The following is a 15,152-nucleotide window of genomic DNA, read 5'->3' as shown; positions in this document are numbered from 1 at the left end:
ACGAGCTATAGGTGCTGCTCCTGGAGCTAGCTCGATTTGAAACTCGACCTGGAGATGAGGCGGTAGACCAGGTAAATCTTCAGGAAACACTTGAGGAAATTCGCGTACAACTGGGATATCCTCTACCCTTTTCTCTTTCGTCGATGCATCAGTAACTAGTGCCAAAATGGCAGTGTGACCCTTTCGCAAACATTTATGAGCCTTCAGGAAGGAGATGATGCCAACCACAGCACCACTCTTGTCGCCTTGAACTTCAAGAGGTTCTTTACCAGAACGAGGAATACGAACGATCTTCTCCTTGCATAAGATTTCTGCCTGGTGTTAGGATAGCCAATCCATCCCAATAACAATATCGAAACTACCCAAAACTATGGGAATGAGATCAATCAAGAAGGTCTGACCGGCTAAGACAATATTACAACCCTTGACTACATGAGCGGCTTCTACACTCTTACCATTTGCTAACTCTACGACATGTTTGGTGTTTAGGAGTGTTGGTGCATGTTTTAACATTTGACTAACTTTTAAAGACACATAACTGGTATCAGCACCCGAATCAAACAAAACAGTAACGTAAAAGTCGTCGAGAAGAAACTTACCCATGACTACATTGGGATCGTTCCTTGCGTCACCTCGACCCATCACAAAAGCACGACCCCTAGCTTCATTGCTGTTATTGTTCCCACCGTTGTTGTTACCATTTCCTTGGTTGTTGTTGTTGTTGCGATTCTGATTCTGGTTTAACTGGGGGCAATCACGCTTGAAATGACCTTCAACCCCACACTGAAAACATCCTCTGTTGCCCCGCTGTTGCTGCTGCTGCGGGTTTTCTGGAGCTGGTAATTGCAGTTGCTGGTTCTGATTCGCAGGCCATGGACTCCTACAGTCTTTGGCCTCATGACCCATCTTGAGACACCTTTGGCAACGACCCTTGTTGCACTGGCCGCTGTGATGCCTGTTACAGTTGTGACACTTGGGGTGAAATCCTTGATACCTTTTCTGCCTATGACCACCAGAAGATTGCTGACTAGGACTCTGGTAGTGATCAGTCTTCTGCTGCTGAGCCTGAGACTGAACAGTTGCTAAACCCTTGCTAGAATCCCCTTCCCACTTTCTTTTGTTGTCACTGGGGGTAGTAGGAGTAGCGGCTGAAGTGGTAGCACTGATGCGTTTGGGCAACTTGTTCTGTTCCACCGCCTGATCCGTGAGACGATGAGCAAGACGCTGGATGTCTTGGATGTTGTCGAGGTTAGCCGATGTCACATGGCTCTGAATCTCTGAGGCTAGACCCTTGAGGTACAACTCAATGCGCTTGATTGGAGGGTCCACCATGGTTGGACACAAGATGGCCAGTTCGTTCGACCGTTTCGTATAAGCTTCGATTTCCGACCCCGTCATTTTCAAATGATACATCTCCACTTCCAACTTGTGGATGTCATCACGTGTGCAGTATTCCCTTTTTATCAATTCCTTGAAATCGTTCAAAGGGGTGGCATTAGCAGCTACCAGCCCTAGAATCTGTACTTGCGCATTCCACCAGGTTAGCGCAATCCCTTCCAAAGTACCAGTGGCGTATTTCACCCTGCGAGCCTCAGGGCATTCACACATTTCGAACACAGACTCGAGCTTTTCGAACCAATGGAGGAGTCCAACCGCTCCTTCAGTGCCACTAAACGTGCTTGGACGACAATCCATGAAGTTCTTGAAAGTACAGACAGGTTGTGGGGCGTGTTGACCTATTGTGTACAAATAGGACAAAGTTAAACACAAGAGTTAATGTAGGATCTAAAGATCCTAGTGTGAATCACATCCGCAGGGTATACTACCTGCTTGTGCAGCTGCAAGTGCCGCAGTTACTTGTTCATTGATAAGAGCCGTCAACTAGGCTTGAGTCATGTTCACACGTCCAGACATGATCTTCATAGTAAAAGTAGAATAAGTGAGAATGGTTCGCGAGTAGTGCGATGACAGAAGAGTGTAAGCACATAGGTGTTCTCAAGCAATAGTGAATAGTAGGCAATGTAATCTAAGCATACCACGAGCAAAGTTCTATGTAATTCTAGCAAGTAGGCAATAAACATAAACCTTATTACCTAGGATGTCGAGTCTTGCACGTGGAGCGAAGCGTCGTTGTGGATCGTTGAGAGCACTGTTCTGGTTACAGTCTGGTTTTAATTAAAAAACGTTTTTCCCATATTAAAATCAAGTTCTCTATAAACAATGGCTCTGATACCAATCTGTCACACCCCCAAAAACCACACGCGGAGTACTACCACTTGGGAGCGTGACTGACCAGGATCAAGCCACCAATCATATTGAACATAGCATATAATAATTAAAGTAGTTCATAAAAATCCAACTCAATACAATTGATGTTCAAACCAAACGTAGTTTAAGTAGCGGAAGCAAAATATGAAAACCCAATGTATGTAATAAGTTCAAGTGTTATAGAGTTTAACATGGCATCCATGATCCATGCTCCACAACGACCTGCTCCTCCCTGTGCAAGCTCCATATGTACCTAAGGTCCTGCAAGGCATGCAGCAGAGAGTCAACAACTAGTTGAGCGAGTTCACAGAAAGTAAGTACGTAATGATAATTCGTATGTTCATTAATGGGGGCTTCCCATGTGTGTATGTACTACCAGTGGGGGTTTCCCATGATTATATTTATTACTAGCGGGGGCTTCCCATGTTTATCCTTACTAGACTATTGTAACCATGAGTGTTCTTCATAATCCGAGAACAGGAATACGTACAAGGTCACGTAGGTTTTACGTGAGTGCCCTTCCCCGAGGACAGTGGTACGCGTGAGGTTTACGTAGGTTTTACGTAAGTGTCCTTCCGACCCGGAAGACAGTAGTAGGTATGAGTTTACGTAGGTTTTACGTAAGTGTCCTCCCGACCCGGGAGACAGTGGTGGATACTAGTTTACGTAGGTTTTACGTAAGTGTCCTGACTAACCTGAGGACGATGGTATATAGTCTAGCAATAGCGTAAGTACGAATAATTATCCAATTCAAATCTTCCAACCCAATTCCCAACCTGGGAATCCCATGCCTTGGCTGTGTGAACTCACCTTGGTTTGCTCGGTATGTTATTGCTTCTAGTGTAAATAATGATTAGGTCCGTTACTCACGACCTAAGGTACATTGCACATAAACTCGATGTGAGTGTTTTACGATCAATCAGTGTTTACAACTCATTAATGTCCAAACAACAGTGATTCCGTGTGATAAGTGTTTACAGGTTTACGCGACATAGATTGCACACGCATAACGTATCATACAGTAGCATACAGTGACATGCAGTAATACACAGAAACATACAGTAGGCTTTAACATTGGTGTTAGAAATAAACTCAGACACTTATCTATTTATTCACACATAAAATTCGGACTACGTATAGATTATAAAATTCGGACTGGGCGCACAAGTTATAAAGCTCGGACTGCGCATGGGTATCAAAGTTCGGACTAGGCGCACCAGTTATAAAAGTTCGGACCTTATTGTTATTGTGACAAACAAAGTTCGGACAAGGCATTAACACCACAAAACTCGGACCAAACCACCCCCCTTAAACTCTTAAAAGTTCGGACCCCATGCTTCAAACAAAAGTCGGACTTAACCCATTTATAAAAACTCGGATCCCTTAACACACCTAAAGTTCGGACCCATGTATGTGTGTAAAACTCGGACAAGTGCACAATGCACAAAACTCGGACTCAAGGCTTTTAAAGCCTAAAACTCGGACCAAAGGGGGTTCCCCCTCTAAAAGTCGGACAAGGGTTATCCCTTACAAAACTCGGACCCCCTTCCATGAGTTAACCAAAGTTCGGACAAACACCATGCACATCAAAAGTCGGATTCCCTTGACCATATAAAAGTCGGACAACATGATTTATAAACGTAAGTCGGACATTACCTGTTTAAGCAAAACTCGGACTAGCAAGCATCCTTATAAAGTTCGGACAAAGTGAAATCAAAGGTCGGGCATCAATCGTGCAACCATTCAAACTCAATGTAACAGTTACGCATACGATTAAGAAACCCTAATTTCATGTATTCACAGTGCAGTAATCAAATTAATCATCAACCATTCTAATATCATGCATCTTAATCATCAGACAAATGATTACACAACAACCCTATTCATTTCTCAATAATCAGAATAAATCAATAAGCACATAATATCATGTGAAGAACTAGGGTTTACATGAATCACAAAAATCAAGAATTGATAATAACAAACAATCATCAAACAATTACCTTAGATTGATTCTAGATAAAGTGTGGAATCAAGAGTGATGAAGAGCTTGTGCCAATGTTGAAGATGATGATTGCCAGAGAGGATTAGAGAATGTGAAATTACGTGTTTTGATTCTTGGGTGATGATTAGTGAAAGGGATTAGGGTTAAGAATGATTAGAATTTCACTATTAGCACTAAGCACCCTTAAGAATTATCTATCACATATTACATGCACAAGATATACAATTTACAGTTTCATCACCACATTTAAGTATTTGTCAAATCATTCATAAACCTTATCAAATCCAAAACGTATACAGTTACAAAGCAAACCAATTGTGCAAGTAAACACTAAACAAGCAGTGAACGTGCAATAAATGCGAAAGTGGAATCTCGGCAACTCGAGTTGTCACATTTACAATTTACAAAAATAATACTACATGATGTAATTGAGTTTGTCATTTCAAAATAACGACGAGGCAATGTGCGGAAGCTTCTTTTCCATGTGTTCGGTTCTTGCACTCCGCTTGACCACGCGAGAGATTTCTTTAGTTCGTTCGCGGGCCGCGACAGGCCCCGCGTGTCGCACCAGCATTCACTCATCCCCTCACGTGCCGCGGGGGAGTCTGTTTTCCAGTGGGTCCATTCTATGGACCTGCATATTTGCCGAGCTCCACTTTTACAAGAATAACAAACTTCAGATTGCCATAACTTTTTATCTACAAGTCCGTTTTTCGTAATTCTTTTTCCCACGCGTCCGTAATTAAACTACGGATCCGTTTATCACCTTGGTTTGCATAAAAATATGAATTTTAAGCTATTGGCTTATAAATCCTTTATATGATTATTTGACCCGTTTGACTATAACATCACACACTTGTTTCTAGTTAATCATAATTCATACACCAAAGTATTTAACTCAAAATCTTTATTTCAGATTTGTAACTTTTGTGAATTACACAATCAATACCCAAGTTATGCGCGTAATTCGTTTTGATCCGTTTAGAGAATTTAAACTTTTAAATTTAAATTTCGCTCATTCTTTTCCCCCATCATTTTCCCAAATTTGAATTATCTACTTACATTTCACCACAACTATACTCGTGGTAGATTTAGTATATTTGACCAATTTTTTTTTCGGATTCTACACTTCGGTTGGTTGTTTTATGGAAAAGACCCCTTTATAGGCATTTGACCCAAAAAGGCTTATTTCTAAAATGTATAAAACTTACCAAACCTTATTTTTGTTGTTAAACAACTTCTGGCCAAATATCATGTCAAAACTCGATAGTTAAGACATCGAAATAATTTCTGCAAGTAACGGAACTGTTGCTGTCAACAACTAATTTATTGACAAAACATTCATGAAAATCTCGTCGAACAACTTTAAAAAAATCTATAAAAATTACTAAACATCCTTTATGTTGTAAACCAACTTTTGGTCAAATATCGTGTCAAAACTCGATGGTTAAGACCTCGAAATAATTTCTGCAAGTAACGGAACTGTTGCTGTCAACAACTAATTTATTGACAAAACATCCGCGAAAACCTCGTCAAACAATTTAGCAGTGAACAAGCAATAGCCATGAATACACTCAAAGGAGCGTACATGAGACAGCTTGATAGTGTCAACTATTACACTGAGAAGTGTGCTGAGTTTGAGTTGAAGTTGGAAACACAAAGAATTGAAACTGAGAGAGTGAATAGGTTATTAAAAAGTTACTCATGTTCTACTTTTGTGGTTGACAGGTGTTAGGTCTAGAGTTTTACGCTTATCTTTATTGTATTAATTTATGTATTAATTGGGTTTAGATTAGGTTTTGGGATTGGGCTAGGCCATGTGGGCCAATAGGGTAGAGGCTCCTATAAATAGTCTTATTAGATTGTTAGTGGTAGAGCTCTCCATTGTAATAATGTAGCCCCAATAGAGAGCCTTGTACTAGACAATCCTAGGGATTGTGTGCAAGGTTCTCGAAGATCGTACCAGACGGTTCGTTGAAACCGTGTGCGATCTAATCAGCGACACTAAGATTCGTAATGAAAAATCTCTTTTTGTTCTTGTCGGTTTGATCTTACTTTCCGCATTCGATCGAACCGTAGAGTGATGTCACGGGTTTTTCGGGACTAACAAGTGGTATCAGAGCCATTGAAGTCTTTCAAAGGCTCGATTTTGATATCACTCGGAGATCAAAAAGATGGTTTTGCACAGTGTCCGGGATGTGTGTTCGTCAAAGGAGAGATCTTCGGTTCATGAAATCTGTGTTTTGAAGAAATTTTCAGATCTGCTGACTTTGTGTGTTTAGTCTGGCATATCTGTTCATCATGGTTTAGAGAGAAAATCAGATTTGTGTGTTTGTTGATTCTGTTTCAGATCTGGAAACTTATGTTTCGCTTTCACTGAATCAAGCATATCTTTTTTATTGAGCGAGGTTTACCCATGAGGTTTTTTAGTTTTCCGATTGTTATTGGTTTCTTTTGAGAGATACGGTGACCAGAGGTGTGACCAGAGCCGATGTGGGTTACTGATGTTGCAATGATGATCGGAACCGATGTATCACTGATGGAGACGATGGACAGTGATAGATGTTTACGACGGTGAGCGGTGGTTGGTAACTATTGAAAACGGTGAATGATGAAGGTTAATGATGAAGGTGTCGTCGGAGGTGATGGCAAAAAGAAGACAGAGGGTGATAACGATGTGACGGAAGATGAACAATGTGAAAGATGGTCGGAGAAGGTGACCGGAGATTCCAGGTCGACGGTGGTTATGGAGTCCGACGAAAGTGGTGATGTGAGGTGAAGACGGTGTTAGGAGGTAAAGTCGGAGATGATGGTGTAGGTGATGGTCGATGGTGTTGTGTTTGTTGACGGGAGACGATTGTAGGTGGCGAATGATTACCGTCGGAGATGAAGGTGAAGGCAGTTGGTTATCACCAGTAATGATTCAGGTGACAACGCCTGAGGTTATCGGAGATTGTAGGATGGTTTCCGGCCGGTGAATAAATTCCGGTGAAGGCAGCTGAACTAACGAGATAGCGGCTAGGGTTTGTTGGGATGTACGGTTGCATGGGCTTGGGTGCCATGATTGGGCTAATGATTGGCACAAGTTATGAGGTCTGGCAATATTCCTTGGGCCCACAAGAAACAACAATTGTATATTCGTGATTGCAGCGGTGTTCGTTTGGGCTGTGATTTAATTATAACTAGACCCCATGTGATAATTCAAGAAGTTTGCATTATTTTTGTGTGGGCCCACCTGCCACAAATGCCACGCAACCAGAAGTTAGGTTCTATGTTTCTTTTTTGGCTTGTGGCCTAGTATATCTTACAGGTACGTATTTTTGGATTTAATTTGATATGAGGTGGGATGATTTGTTTGTTGTGTTGGGCCCACTACATTTTGAGATATTGGGATTTTTTAGGGGACACACATAAAAGTTCTAGCATGTATGATTTTGCGTGGGCGGATTATATGTTGCTACTAATTGGGCCACTTTGTTTTGATTGGGCTGAGATCACTTTCTGTTTGGGTCGTTTGGAAATATTAAAATTGGGCTGCAAATAGCGGATGAAGTTGGCCAATTAAAGTGGTGCAAAATTTTGAGCATATTTGAATCAGTTCTTTGTTGGACCGGAAGGTTTTTTGAGGATGGGCTCATTCACTGCTGGGCCACTAAAAAGGAGAAGACCCAAAATTGGAAAACATCTAAACCGCAATAAAGGTAGCATAAAACTAGGGGGACATTGTTAGGTCTTGAGTTTTACGCTTATTTTTATTGTATTAATTTATGTATTAATTGGGTTTAGATTAGGTTTTGGGCTTGGGCTAGGCCATGTGGGCCAATAGGGTAGAGGCTCCTATAAATAGTCTTATTAGATTGTTAGTGGTAGAGCTCTCCATTGTAATAATGTAGCCCCAAATAGAGAGCCTTGTACTAGACAATCCTAGGGATTGTGTGCAAGGTTCTCGAAGATCGTACCAGACGGTTCGTTGAAACCGTGTGCGATCTAATCAGCGACTCTAAGATTCGTAATGAAAAATCTCTTTTTGTTCTTGTCGGTTTGATCTTACTTTCCGCATTCGATCGAACCGTATAGTGATGTCACGGGTTTTTCGGGACTAACAACAGGATTTACCCAATCGTGGAAGAAATGAAGACATTTGAAGAAGGAAAGTTGGAAGAAAAGAATTCTGAAGAAAAGGTGTCTGCAGAAAAGAAGTCTGAAACAAGAGAAGATGATGAAGTGAAGACATATGGTAAGAAACCAAGTGTTGTTTATAACAAGTGTCCACCCCCTGTTGAAAATGCATATTCCCCGCGAAATGCTAATTCAGAAAGAGTCAAAAAGGCAACCAATTTACAATGGGAGTCGGAGTCTACAGATAATTTGCCAGAAAGTATAGATGTCACTTTCACGTCGTCCGATACTGACCATGAGTCCGAATTAATAAAAAAGGTGGTCGATCAGGTGTTAGATAAAGATGAAACAGAGGAGTCAAATCCAAAGTCAAAGTCGGAGTCAAACTCAAAGTCAAAACTGGAGTTCAAATCAGAGTCAAAGTCTAAGTCCGACATGTCGAGTTCATCAGCCAATCAGGGCAAAAGGGTTTATAATAAAGAATTTTTGTTATCAAAATCTAATTTGAATGACGAACCGATCAAAGTAGCATATACTTTGAAAGATTCTGACAAATTATATTCTGATGAGGTTTTCCCAATAAGAGGTGTTAAACCAGAAATGATTAAAAAGGTTTTCAAACTAATAGAAATTGATATTTCTGAAATAAAAGATGAAAATCTTTCTGAAAACCAAATTCTTACACCTCAAGATTTAAACAAAGACTAAACAAGAAAATGGGTTACAGTTCTGGTTCAGGTTATCGAAAGAAACCAAACCATAAGGGTAATTTCAAAAAGAATGGTCTAGGTTTTATTCCACCAAAAAATTATAAAAATGAGAAAAATTATAAACCAAAAACTGTATTTATTTCAGGAACTTATGCTGAGAGAGAAGAAAAGAGTTCATTCTGGAAGCAGACGAACAAAGAATTCCTTGCAAAGAAGCAAGAAGAAATGAAGAAAAGTGTTGCTTAGAAGAAGACAGAGACGAGAACCTGTTTTCAATGTAAAACAGTTGGTCATATTGCCAGGAATTGTCCAAAGGCGATACAGACAAAACAGGGAGTCTCTGGTTAACCGAAAGAAAAGATTGTTGAAAAAACTGAACTTCCAACCAGAAAATTTACAGGTTTTGAAAATTCAACGTTTGAGGTTGGTGAATGTTCAAGGAATGTTTTGAAAAGAAAAGAAAATCTGAAAAACCAAAAGTGGGTGGTTAAAGGTTCAGGAGGTAGTTCTAGCGATGAATCTGTCTCCACAAAGGTAGAGGAGCCACAGGTTGTTGTAAAAAGTGAGAAATTTGTCCCGACTGTGGATGATGAAAACTTTCCACCACTAAGGGCTGAAAATTTTAAGAAAAAGGTTGGGAAAGTTGAAATTTCAAATCAATTTTATTCTGAAAAGAATAAGTTTGATGTTGAAAAGACTTTCAACGGAAATGTGATACATATTTTTGGAAAATGGTCAATGGTAAGGCCAAAGGAGTGAAAGAATTCTATGCTTCCAAAAAGAAAATTCACAATTCTGTTGAAAGTAACAGTGAAGAAGAGGTAGTTACACCCAAGGATGGTCAGGCCTGGGTGTCAATATTTTTCAAAGAATAAAAACCTGACTTGCCGGAGCTCCCAAGTTGGTAATTGCGGAGCATGAATCGGCATCATTCTCGAAATGTTTCCTAAAAAGGTTAAGTGTGACTTTCCGGAACTCCCAGGTTGGTAGTGTGGAGTAGGAATCGGCATTTTGAGATTTTAACCAACAAGTGGTAATTGTTGGTAAGCAAACCGACATATGGTTGAAAAAATGTGGTGTGACCTACAAGTGGTAAATCAGGGACATTAAATTGTACTTGATTTTCTTACAAATGGTGATTGAAAAACCAGGTGATGAGATAAACCACATTTTTTACAAGTGGTAAAATCAACAAAACTTATTTTTCGGAAAAACCATTTTGATTAAAACAAACTTAAGTGTTTTGAAATCTTAATGGGAAAATAATTTGTTGTAAGGGGGAGTTCTGATTGTTTATCCCAAGTGGATGGCGAATTGAGGCGATTCGATGTCAGTTGTTATTTTTCTTGTATAGTTTGTTTTTCAAATTTCTTTAAATGGTTTTGAATTTTAGGGGGAGAAGGTATTTTCAGAAAATCCAAAAACATTAGAAAATTTGAAAAAGCCAAAAACATGATAAAATGAAAAATGAGTTTTGTTGTATAAAAGAGGAAATGATAGTACATCAGTGGACTAACACAACATGCTAAAAAGTTGGAAAGTTCAAAAGTGATAAACGGTCTCTTACTGATGATGTGTCAGTAGGTTTTTGCACATTTAGTAGATTGTGTTCGAGATATAAACCTAAATTTCAAACTTACTTATCTCGTGGGGAACATCTCTCGGATATATGGGTAACCCCCGAAATCTTGTTTGAAAGGTCCCTCTTTCTGAGATACTAGGTCTTTATGCTTAGTGATATCTGGGGTATTATCCTGGGACTTCTGATTTTGCGGAAGCAATGGCCTAGTCCCCGTATAATACTTTCTGCTTGCTTGTAATATAGCATCGCCCTCAGCATAAAAAATGATGAAACATTGAAAAATGCTAATCATGTGCTGTTTGAAGAAAAGATCCTCTAAAGGGGACACAGCTAAAGTCGAAGCCGTCATCTCTCTGATTTTGCGAAAGCAATAGCCTGAGCTCTCACGGCCCTTGCAATTAACCCTTTACAGATATCATCTAGGTATACTCACCTGTAAGACTCAATATTAGGATCTGGATACAGGAGTATATTCAAGTGGCGGGACACATGAATAAGTTTAAGTGCTTAAAACATTAATCTCGTATCTCGAAACAGTTGAACTTTGTGTGAAAATTTAAGTGGATCAGTATACTGACAATCTAGGTGAATTGTTTAGAACTTAAAATGTCTAAAGCTTAACGGTGTTGGTGATTTGTCTCAGAAACTGATATGATCCTCTTACACAAACTCACAAAAATATTTTTTGTAAATATTTCTTTACTGCATTTCATTTTAACTACAAAATTCAAAAAGATTTTTAGTGTGTTTTAGCATAAATTTTTGAAAATGCAAAAAGATTTTCAACAACTGATGATGAAGAGCTGATTTTCTAAATTTCAAGTGCTAAACATGATGAACAGTTTGAGAGAGTGTGTATAAAAAGTATTTTTCCTACAAATGATTAATCCAAGTCTAAATCATTTTTGAATGATTCCTGCAAGTAGTTTCTGAATATGAAAATTTTAAATTTATGGTATTTTTGTGGTAGAGATTGTGCAGGAAAAGCCAGGTTCCGATACCTGAGTAGAGTGTGAACTAGGTCACATTCCTAGAACACAAATTCCAGACTGCGATCCCAGCACGAGAGGGGGAGTCTGAAGACATCAAGAGGGAGAAAAAAACTTGTAGAAAGCCAGGTTTCAATCCTAGTGAGATAAGAGCCAGGTCGAGATCCTGGAGTTGAAGAGAAGATAAGAGATTGATTGAGGATGCTTACAATGGAGAATATTTGGAGAGAACTTGAAGACTGATAAAGGCTGAAGGTTTGACAACCGAAGACTCAACACCGAAGACTTCGTCAACATCCGAGGGGGAGTCTGTTGGTGCACCCGTCTGTCGACTTCGTCTTGTATCGAGTCTTGTAATAGGCTAGATAGATCAGGGCACGCAAAACGAGAAATATGTCAAGAAGTTAATTTCGCATGAAATTGATCAAGTAATTTCGCACGAAATTACTTTGTAATTTCGTGTGAAATACTAATTTCGCATGAACTAATTTCGTGTGAAATGCTAATTTCGCATGAAGTGATTTCATGTGAGTAATTCCGTGCGAAATTACCTCTACTATAAATACCTGATGTGTCTTGTCATTTGTAACGAAATTAGTTCCGATGGCGAAGCTCTGTCGAAGTGTCTACAGCATTGTAAACGATCTGATATCAACCAAAAGACAGTTTAAAGTGATTTCTTGTGCAGTTCAGCTGAAATAACACCGATACATCTGTTTCCGCCTTTTGTATTGGTGAAGACCTCTTTTGATCGACTCGTTTGGGTCTGAAAACGATCCTACAATAATCATCATTATACTTCATGTTTTAACTATGATTGAAATACAGATTGCAAAATTCCACTTGCCGCGGTAGACCAATTCTGGACAAAACTTGATTTTACGACAGAAAAACTTAATCAAGACGATTGTAATCTTCAGGCGGATATGGATAGAGTCACACAAAAACTACAGACGCAATCACCTATAGTGTTAAAAAGTATGTTGTCGAAGATAAAAGCGGTGGTGACTGGTGAATCCAAGTATGAATAACCATCACCCGCCTGAGGTACAACAAGATACATAGGGCCGCCCAATTACGAAAGCAAAACAACAAAAGAATAAGGATCTTGCGAGACGTAAAGATAAACAACCCCAATCACAGAGGAACAACGACACTCAAAAGCCAGTTGTGCGACGTAGTCATTCAATGAAAAGTAAAGAAAAAAACACAATTCCGATTCTAGAGAAGACCTTCCACTGTTGGTCGGGCACAGGTACATATCTACATACATACATATTTTTAGAATTCTTTTTCAATTTTTTATTTTTTAATATTTTTTATTTTTTAAATTAATTTGAATTTTTTGATTTTTTTAGAATTTTTTGACATTTTTAGAAATTTTTTTGAATTATTTGGATTTTTTTATTTTTTATTTTTTTGAATTTTTTACTTTCTTTACTTAATTAAATGATTTTAACCCATCCTGACCCGCTTGGGTTTTATCTCACTTTTTTCCTCTATTTATTTGCTAATTACAGGTACAAAAACATGATCGATCATATTAAGGATTGGCTTCTATCTATGTATCGGAGATACATAACACATATCAAAGATGCCCAGTAGGGCGATAACTATGGGTTTCGATCCATAGCTACTCGACGAGATGTTCATTAACAAAGAGCGGTGGTGGCATATACTCGACTCTTTAGATCTGGGATGTTACAACGAAGTGTATCAACGATAAATTGGTTGAATGTGGAATGACGTACGCGCAACTATACATGTTTTTACAGTGAATTTACACACGAACTTGGTTTTCATATTTATAAAAATGGTTTATACCTAAACATTAAAACACACACAAAAGGACAAGTGTATCCTGCCATATATGTAGCAAAGTATTAGTAAGAGCCAGATATCGATCCATGGAACACGGACGGAGTTGAGTACTAAATCTTTGTCATTAATTTACCAGTAAAAGGATTAGTGAATAAGTGTTTAACTAAAATTATTATAAAACTATATTTAAAATAAAATAGACTCCAAATATATGTATTATCTTGTTTCACAAACAACCTAAACATGTTATCTACATCAGATATGTGACAAAAGCACTTGATCAACTTTCCAAATTGTAAGACAGTTAGTTACCTGGTCTGGATTTCTATCATTATGATTCTTTGGAAAGTTAACGCAATGGTCACACGTTAACCACCTAAAATCATTCATTAGCGAGCTATTGATATATTTTCATGCGAATCTTTAAAGATAGCTTATTTACCTGGTCTGGATTCCTAACCTCACTTATCAAAGAAAGCAATACCGATGGTCACAATACAGCCACGAAGATAAGCATTAAAGTAGATCATACAATAAACTATTTCATTTTACAAGTCTTGAACACAAATGTACCAAGATAGCAATTTCAACCAAAACTACTAAACAAAGATCATAAACCGCGTCAAGAACATGTAACAACACCATATAATTCGTTAGAACCCTTACATGCAAGAAAGCATTCTTAATCAAAATAAGATTTATCTTGTCAAAAACCAATACCCTGGTCCGGTTTCATGCTGTAAACATATTAACAATTTAAAAGTTTACAAATAAATGATTAATCAACGAATTGTTAACAATCTTCACTAACCACAGATTCATCATCCAAGACAATCAAACATAATCAAGAATCCAACATCAATGAAACATTCATCATATAATCATGAAGATTCAAACATGAACAAGTACTAAAGATTCATATCAATGATATTACAAACAAGAGATTATTCAAGAAACAAGTTCATTACTACTATTACAATACTACATAAATATAAACATAGAACATCAGATCAATACTTGAAGAATGATCAGAAATACATGTTTAAGAACAAGTAATCAAACCATAAACAAGCAAGGAATTGATGGATTGGATTGGTTAAGCTTCTATTCAATCTTGGGGCTTGAAATCAGTTTGATCAGGGGAGCTTCGAACCTCTGAAATCGCCTAGAAACATGGAGAAAACCCCAACCCTTTAATCAGTAGCAAATGCTGCTATTTATAGGAAAATTTCGTATCCGCACGGTCGTGCACATCGGTACACGGTTGTGCAGTGACAATTGTCGGGTGACGTCATTTTTCATTTGGGTCAGATAAGTAGACTAGTGGACAAGTTGATCTCTGACACTCAGATCTGCACGGTAGTGCACTGAGTTGCACGGTAGTGCCGCGCCTTGAAAGTTTATCAGAATGGCTGGTTCAGGTAGTGTATGGTAGTGCACTTGGCTCGCATGGTCGTGCGTTCTGAGTAATCAGCGGCATTGTCATTTGCACTGGCAGTGCTTTTGGGGCCGGAGACCATGCACGGTCGTGCATGTGAGGCGCACGGGCGTGCACTATCTGGCAGTTCGCCAGAAATTGTTGATTTCATCAGAAATGTCCTTAAATTGCCTCATTTTCTCCAGATTGGTCTTTTGCACACTGTTTAAGACCTGAAAATGGA

This window comes from Helianthus annuus, chromosome 16 (genome assembly GCF_002127325.2).
Source record: "Helianthus annuus cultivar XRQ/B chromosome 16, HanXRQr2.0-SUNRISE, whole genome shotgun sequence".
In the NCBI taxonomy this organism is placed as follows: Eukaryota; Viridiplantae; Streptophyta; class Magnoliopsida; order Asterales; family Asteraceae; genus Helianthus; species Helianthus annuus.
This window is presented reverse-complemented; position numbering follows the sequence as displayed.